At 37.0% G+C, this 8519-nt stretch overlaps 1 long non-coding RNA gene across 1 annotated transcript; it reads left to right on the top strand.

The window, feature by feature from the left end:
• The first annotated feature begins 3256 nt into the window (after positions 1 to 3256).
• Positions 3257 to 3824, top strand: LOC128030392 (uncharacterized). The gene is made up of 2 exons (XR_008187888.1): positions 3257 to 3363; positions 3449 to 3824. It is a non-coding gene; the product is annotated as an uncharacterized LOC128030392 (long non-coding RNA).
• Positions 3825 to 8519: the final 4695 nt, after the last annotated feature.

Here is an 8519-nt window from a genome sequence, read left to right as displayed (position 1 = left end):
AAGCCCCCGGCTACCTTCCTTGCCATTCTGTCTTACGTATGGAGAGATTTACCCATCCAATGCATGGAGTCGGGGCTCCCATTGGATGTAGGTGAGAGCCTCCCGGCTAGACAGGCTTACCCGTCTCATGCCGTGAGTAGCAAACTCCCACAAGACGTTGACGAGAGCCTCACGGCCACACAAACTTACCTTTTCCATCCTAGCCACTCCGGCGAGACTTAACCAGTTCGATGCGTGTGCTCCCTTTGGACGTCGGTAAAAGTATCTCGGCCACACAACTTACTTTTCCATTTGACAGTAGGCGAGGCTTAACCGTCCGAAGCTACGAGTCTCGACCTTTTGTCAAATCCTGAAAAAAAACCCTCTCAGCTATCCTCACATCTTTTAACCCCGCCTGGCGAGGCTTAGCCGTTCAATGTTCTGAGTATGAAGGCCAGCCCAAAGTTTTTTATCTGCCAAACCGAGAGGACCCAGATGTCCATCATCCTGAGTCTCAATCTCCTGTCGGAGGCTTCATGGGCCCTCTCGGTCAGCATTAGGCCCTTCGCCCACTGAATAGCAGGGGCTATCAGCCTATAGGGCCCGTACGCTGACACTGTGACCTATTCCGGTCGAGGCAAATCGGGTCCTCCCGGTCGGGCACCACAACCACGCTGCTCCTCCTCATCGGTGGGTAGGGCTCACCATTCCGACGCCACAAACTCCCGTTGAGCATCGGCTCGAGCCCTACCAACCGGCAGCCACAATCACGTAGTTCAATACCTGCATAGGGGGCAGGGTTTCCCTCTCAATACTGACAGATTTCAGGTGATCTCCTGGCTTTCTGTGCCATTTTGCACCTTGTTATCTTTATGTGTTCAATACTTATTCCCTGTGTCATTTCACTTTATTTATTATGACTCAACTTGTATACTTAAATTTTCTGATTTCTTTGTATGTATTCAATATTTGGCTGGATGGCTACATCTGGAAATCTCCTTACTGATAAAATTGCTGATGTGTAAAATACTTATTTTCCCCGCTGTATGGTTGATAGGGAGCCAGTGCAGAGTTGACAGTGCAGAGTTGGAGGCGTGACGTGTGGGCGGAGCTAAAGAATCACGAGCACCAGTCTGGAAGCTGTGACACCGTGAGGACAAAACCAACCAAAACAAACCATGGCTAACAGTCAGATTTAGCCGTATATTTATGATCCAGAATCAGATCCAGAGGCTGAAATTTAACAAAAGCAGCATCAGCAACAATGTCTCTATGTTGTATGTACTGAAACTGTATATATTTACTTAGCGGTTTTGGAAAATGACTAAGTTCCACTTTGTCGTCTTTTTTTTTTTTTTTTAAGCTGTAACGTTACATGTGGAAAGTGCAGTTTTATGACAACATCGCATGTTGTTTACTTGATGTGCTTACGCACCGATAGCTAAGTTAACAACACAGAGATATTTGAAGCAGTTTTACTCGTGCAGTTTAATGACAACATCGCATGTTGTTTACTTGATGTGCTTACACGCCGATAGCTAAGTTAATAACACAGAGATATTTGAAGCAGTTTTACTCACCGCATGCGGTTCCAACACACGATCGTGACCCTTTTTCGTTGGGATTGCATCATCCTTAAGAAATAAATGATGTGCAAACCCGGCGTCAAACTGGGCCTTGTTTGTAAAACAAGCATCTTTGAAAATGCAGGGGAACAAACACAAACACTTGCACAACTTCGTTGATGCTCTGTAAAAATAAACTCCATCCACTGGTCCCTTAATGCTGTTTCTCTTTTGGTAATCTGTGCAGGGTTGTCTTGCCCTGGCAACCAAAAACACACTTCTTTTGTGACATTTCGCGATGCTTTCGCTCTGATCAGTGAAGTCTGTTGTGCTCTCAGTGCTGTACTATACGGGAGGGCGCGCTCTTCCGGCAGACGTGCCTTAGGACCCATATAAGGAAATTCCGCTCCATGTAACGTCACACAGAGCCATACTCGAAAAAAACTTTCCGAAACTTGTGACAAACCGGAAGGAGTATTTTTGGAACAGAAATACTCCTTCAAACGTAAAACTTAATTTTTGAAACTTTGTCCATGTTTAGCATGGGAATCCAACTCTTTAACAGTGTAAATTACTCAGTATGCATGAAATAGCATTTCACCCCCCCCCCCCTTAATGTCTATCACCAATAAACACGCAAGCTGCGGAAATTCAAAAACCTTATTTTAGGTCGAACTCAATTTGTGAAAACTTTAATATTGTCTACGTTGCTGTTCCAGTGAATTATGGTTTTCAAATATTTAGGTAAATGAGTATACACATATACACTTGTACACTTTGTTTGACAATAAAGTTTTGGTTGCTGTACTTTCCTTGAGTACTTGGCTTCAATATTCTGATTTGCGAAAGCTTCACAGCTTAGCTATCAAGACTACTGTAAATCAATGCATTTGGCAGCTTTAGGCTCAATATGTAAGTTACTTCTAATGAATTACATTTCACTAAATTACATATAATAAATTAAAGAGAAAGGCATAATATATCAGTCAGGTGAGGTAGGGATGCATTTGTTTTTTAAATAATTAATCCTGATTGTTGTACAAATTACATTTGGAAAGAGCTTTGACATTTATGAGAGCTTCGCCTCAGCAAATGACATTGGCAAACTGAGGTGGGCAAATTAAAAATTTTCTGCAATGATTTTTGCAAAAAAAGTGTAAAGAAGTGTACAGGAAACTTTATGATCTTGCATAATCGAATTAATGATGTGTATTGTTGTTCTCATTATGATCCATGTTAAGTAAACTTTAAAGGGGGTTAAATAGATCAAAACAGGTTAATAAAGTAACAAAACAGAAAGCAGATTCACATTTATTCTCATTTCACAGAAGCAATTCTCATTTATTTAACAGAAAACATTTTATAACATAACTCCGTTATTAGAAAAAACTAAACTAAATAAAAAAGGACATTAATGTTACTAATATTACTGGCCTGTAAAAAATATCAGTTTTATGGGTGTATTTCTTATCTGTGTTTTAATTATTATTATTTTTTACATTTCCCAGCCTTTTGGTTTTCTCTACATGCACATATTAACCTCGCTACGAAAGATTAATTAAAATAACCTTAAGCATTGGTATGATTTTACATTTGCATTGCTACACTACACAGTAATCTGCAATTCAATTAGTGTAAAAGGTTTGTGTAAAATGTGTGTAAAATGTCTTTAAAAAAGGGTAACTCCATTTCAGGAAATGACATCAGCACCCCTTTTTTGGAGTTCATACAAAAGCAGCATGAAAACCTCAAAGACATCATTACACCAGATGAATGATGTTTTTATACATTTACATTGTCCTCCTCTTAGAAATGCCAGGTAAGTAACATTTATAATAATAAGCTGATAATAATTTAAAACTGATTTAAATGGATTGAAATTTGTTTTTGTTTAATCAAAGCAGCTGTGCTGGGAGTGAGTTTGGATCAAGGTACAAAGGCTTTGGCTAAAGCAGCTGGCAAAACTGTGTATCTGCCCTGCAAAGTGACCGATTTGCAATCTTGGAATTATATCCATTGGTACCAAATAAAAGAGGGTGAAGCCCCATCGAGACTACTCTATATCAGTCATGGAGGAGATGTCACTCGTGATACTAACAATCCCCAAGCAACTGACTTCACAGTGGACAAAACAAAGCTTTATGATCTAAAACTGAGTGATACTCAGACGAAACATTCTGCCATTTACTTCTGCGCCTACTGGGACACAAGCAACCACAGTGAGAAGATTTACGCACATCCTGTACATGAACTAATGAATAAAACATTTAAATCCTTAAATTGTTATTTTCTGTTTAAGTTCTTAATTTGACTTGAGCTGAGTGACAGGATGGCTGGGTGATGGTATTTGGATCTGTTTGGATTGGAACTGCAGTATACAGTATGTAATTGCCTTGGTGTTCATGGAAGCCAGATGACCTGGCCTCCACAGTCACCGGACCTGAACCCAATCAAGATGGTTTAGGGGTGAGCTGGACCGCAGACTGAAGGTAAAAGGGCCAACAAGTGCTAAGCCTCTCTGGGGGAACTCCTTCAAGACTGCTGGAAGACCATTTCAGGTGACTACCTCTTGAAGCTCATCAAGAGAATGCCTAGAGTGTGCAAAGCAGTAATCAAAGCAAAAGGTGGCTACTTTGAAGAACCTAAAATATGACATATTTTCAATTGTTTCACACTTTTTTGTTACGTATATAATTCCATATATAATTCCACATGTGTTAATTCATAGTTTTGATGCCTTCAGTGTGAATCTACAATTTCATAGTCATGAAAATAAAGAAAACTATTTGAATGAGAAGGTGTTTCCAAACTTTTGGTCTGTACTGTATATGACATATTTTACATTTATGTAGGGATCATGGGTTTGTAATTTTGTAAAGTTTGATGAAGAGTTTGCTTGAAATATCAATTGTCCTTTTGCAGTAAAAATACAGTAGCATTGTGCCGACTTTCACTAAAGTTATCAAATAATATGAAAGGCACTGCATTACAAAGACATAGCCTACCACAAACATACTGGAATATTTGAACAGATGCATGAATAAAGAACCATATAAGTAAACTACTTATATTACAAAATAAAGCACAAAAAACTGACTTTATGTGTGACCAATTTAGCAACAACACTTTAAATAGGGGAGAGTAGGGATGGTTGCAACAAGGGGTATTTACAACATGGCTTACTTCTTCAATCAGGAATAGTTACAGTGAAGACAGCCACACGTGACCATTGGTTCTGCAAAAAATATATTTTCATATAAAAAGTTTTTTTAAGAATGGTAATATACTGTAACAGTCCTCTGTGGACTGTTGCAACCATCAAATTGCAACATTTGACTTTGTCTATTCAAGTGTAAATTGTACATATATTATGTGCACATGTTTCAGCAGTGTGGGTGAGTAGCTGACAAAAGCTTTATTGTACTAACATTTTTTTTATTTCCAATTAAAACGAAATACAAAAAGTGTTGTAACCATTCCCACTCTCCCCTACTCAATAACACACTGTGAAAATAAAATGTATTTCTGATTATATCATAGTGCTATTATTGAATGTTTCTGAAAAGAATTTTGAAGGGTTAAATTGTGGTTAAAAATGACATGTGTAAAATGAGTGTTGATTCCCATTACCCATCATTTATATAGATTGTTTTAGCTTGTGTGTGATAGTAATGATGATGACATGAACACAAAGAGGAAACCACAAGGCCATTATCATTACCTTCTGACTGACTGCTGTCGTTCATAACTCTTCATACTCCTGGACGACAGAGGTAGACATGCCACCATCTGGAATGATAACATTTGTGTTGTTAGTAGTCTTTATAGGTGAGGTTTTATTATTGATGCATAACATTTTTCATTCACAATTATTCAGTGTAATTTGTTTTTAAAAAACAAGGTTCGTCTCGCACAAGTGGTTATACGTGTTGGCATGTTCTGTTGGCATACGTGTGATGTCATGAAGTCAAAATATAAATAATTACAGTAGGCCTATACTATGGTTAATCCTCAGTTTGGTTGCCAGAACATCTGCTGCTCATGAGATTCTGTTTAGAATGTTCTATTAAGGAAACATTCTAAAAATTTAAGTTCGAATTCAAATTCGAATTGAAGTTGAAGCGTTTGCCTACATATGGGTATGCCTATGTATGTTTAAAAATATCAGCGCTTTAATTAAGGTTTCAGATTCCAAATTATTGTGTACACACAATCAGCGCATTTGAATGGTTTCTCTTATGGTTTTAGATTGTTTAAATGGACAACCTATGGATTCCTTATCTGTGATGATTAAGGCAAGTAGCAGAACTGCTCGAATCCAATGCGAGATGCCATCGCTTGGATCCAACGCTCTCCACTGGTACAGACTCAAAGATCAAGTTTTCCAACGATTAATGTATTTCGAAGCTGGATCGAATAAAGGTAAAAAGGACCTTGGTGTCCCTGCTAGATATGCTGGATCGTTGAAGGGTAATAAAGGGACACTGACTATCTCAACACTGGAGCTCAGTGATGAAGGATCATATTATTGCGCATACTGGAGTGAAGACAACACAGTGTTAACTGTTAGAGGAAATCATTGCAAAAAACCTGCTTTCATCATCAAAGCTGTTGCTGGAAGAACAGCAGCAGCAACAAATGGGAGACACTCTGCATCTTTTAAATGTGATCTCGATTTTTGTCATTACTTTTTTTTTTATGTTCAAGTCTCAGAAGAACCGTTAACACAACTTATACAAGACACTGTGTCCGTGACAAAGCTGATTCTTCAACTAGCCTATATAATCATCTTTGCATCCCATACATTGTTTTAAACTTTTATTAAAATATTTTTATTTAGTTTCAACATGTTATTTCATTTTTTGTTGAATGAAGGTCACATAAAAATAATTGAATGTGTAAGATTTCTTTTTATTGTACACTTGTCACAAACCCATATCTCAATCTGCAATTACATTTAAAATAGCATTTATTACAAAACTGTTATCCATTTAATTAAATTTAAAACATTGAGAACAAATAGTTCTGCAGCTCTGCCACTTCCTCCATAATCAACAAAATAAAGTTTTATCAAGAATGAATGGACTGGTGGTGTTAGCTCATGCTTAAAATTAATCACTTACCCCCATGAACCTGTAAAAGCTTTGTTCGTCTTCGGAACACATTTTAAAATATATTTTGGATGAAAAAAGGGAGCCTTGTGACTCTCCTATTGACTGCCAAGTAAAATACACTGTCAAGGTCCAGAAAACTATGAAAGACATCATCAGAATAGTTCACCTACCATCAGTGGTTCAATCTGAATTTTATGAAGCGACGAGAATACTTTTTTACACTAATAAAAAAATTAATATTTTTTCAGCAATTTGTCTCCTCTGTGTCTCTCCTCATCACCATAGTGCCATTTTGGAGAATTTGATTTTGATTGTCATATGTTGAACATAAATACAGTGTGTTTGCTGATTCTCCTCTGTGTCCATGGAAAAATAAGTATTTATAATGTCAACTATTATACGTCGTCATTGAAATGTCTCAAACAAAGAAACTGATGGACTTCTGTCAGCTTGTTGAACATATACTTTCTATCATATGATGGCTAAAGCAGCGTTTTATAACTGTTTTCTCAGTAATCAAATCAACATAAATTAAATTCTACAAAAACTAAGTGGAAAAAAATTAGATCAAAATGATCATGCGAAGCTGTAAAATGGCTTCTCTTTCCTGCGAACAATACAATGAAGAATGTGAGTATTTAACTTCAAACATAAACATAACAAAAGATAAACAGGTTTACATATTAATTTCAGAATTTGTAGCAAAGCAATCCTCCAAGAATGGAGGAAACGCCCCAGCATGCAACACGGCGTGATGTAGCCATACATGCTCTACAGCTCCTCCTACTGTACACCAGGGAAAACAAAGTCAGAAAATTCCTTTAATGGCGAAGAAAGAGTTAAAACAGTGGAATAGGAGATAAATATTTTGCATTGAAATATCAACTTCAGGAAATGACATCAGCAAACTGTATTCAGATGTCTAAGGCTATGTACAACAATAAAACAGAACATTACTCAAAACTACTTTTTCAACTATAGATGAATGATGTTTGCATACATTTATATTGTCCTCCTCTCAGAGACCCCAGGTGGGTGCCATTTGAAATTAAGGCTTTTGAAATTGTCTTTTAAGAAATAAAATTATCAGATTTTAGTTTTGTTTATTCAAAGCAGCTGTTTTGGGAGTGACTTTGGTACAAAGCCAACAGATTTTGATCAAAGTGTGCAAAACTTCATATCTCCCATGCAAAGTGACATGGAATCTTGGAATTATATCAATTGGTACCAAAAGAAAGTTAGAATGAAGTCCCATTAATACTACTGTATATCAGTGCAGTTGGCAGCTTTACTCCCAGCAATCCCAAAGGAAATGACTTCACCGTGGACAGAATACAGCTTTCTAACCTCAAACTGAGCAACACAAAACTGATTCATACTGTTGTTTACTTCCACGCTGGCTGGGACTCAATCAACCAGTAAAAACATTCAAACACATACTGTACATTAATTCAAAGATATTGTCATTAGACAGTGTCCATTCGATTTTACTCTTCTGAATATAAATGTGTATACATTTATTCAAAGCTGATTTTTCAGGTATATAAACCCAATTTCCATCTCCACTATTATACCTTCAATGTGCATCCTGAAGAGCAATGCAACAGGGATAATTTCCCCCACTATATTTGTGATATTTGTATAACTTTGCTTATTTGACATTCAAATCTCCAACAGTGGATGGCGCTACTGATCAGCAAAATAGATTTTTTAAGGCTTCTTTAAGGCTTTAAGATACTAAATGACTTCTAATAAACTGAATTTTACTAAATTACTTATAAATTGATGAGAATCCCAAAGAGATATCATATAAGGCAGAGATGAATATGTTTTTAAATACTTCATCCAAATTGCTGTACAA

The sequence above is a fragment of the Carassius gibelio genome, chromosome A2, assembly GCF_023724105.1.
Source record: "Carassius gibelio isolate Cgi1373 ecotype wild population from Czech Republic chromosome A2, carGib1.2-hapl.c, whole genome shotgun sequence".
NCBI lineage: Eukaryota > Metazoa > Chordata > Actinopteri > Cypriniformes > Cyprinidae > Carassius > Carassius gibelio.
Note: the sequence above shows the minus strand (reverse complement) of the source record. Positions and strands in the feature narration are given on the sequence as shown.